Below are 218 nucleotides of genomic sequence, written 5' to 3'. Positions count from 1 at the left end.
GGATCGAAATTAAAAATGGAATACATTATTTTGTGAACCACAACATCCAACTAACTTCACAGAATATCCCCGGGACTCCATCAAGACATCAGTCAATGGAAGAATCAGTGAATATAAAATAGATCGCACTGATAAAAAAGAATATAAAATGGCGGGATTTTCACGATTTCACTAAACATACTGACTTTAGGGAAACAGGTAATTAATTGACTATGTAG

At 33.9% G+C, this 218-nt stretch overlaps 1 protein-coding gene across 1 annotated transcript in view; it reads left to right on the top strand.

The window, feature by feature from the left end:
* LOC119585710 (Y+L amino acid transporter 2-like) overlaps positions 1-218 on the top strand; it is a 35590-nt gene that overhangs the window by 7252 nt on the left and 28120 nt on the right. The gene's annotated exons all lie outside the window — the stretch shown is intronic.

The sequence above is a fragment of the Penaeus monodon genome, chromosome 20, assembly GCF_015228065.2.
Source record: "Penaeus monodon isolate SGIC_2016 chromosome 20, NSTDA_Pmon_1, whole genome shotgun sequence".
Classification (NCBI taxonomy): Eukaryota; Metazoa; Arthropoda; class Malacostraca; order Decapoda; family Penaeidae; genus Penaeus; species Penaeus monodon.
The sequence above is the reverse complement of the archived record's forward strand: the minus strand, read 5'-3'. Positions and strand labels throughout refer to the sequence as shown.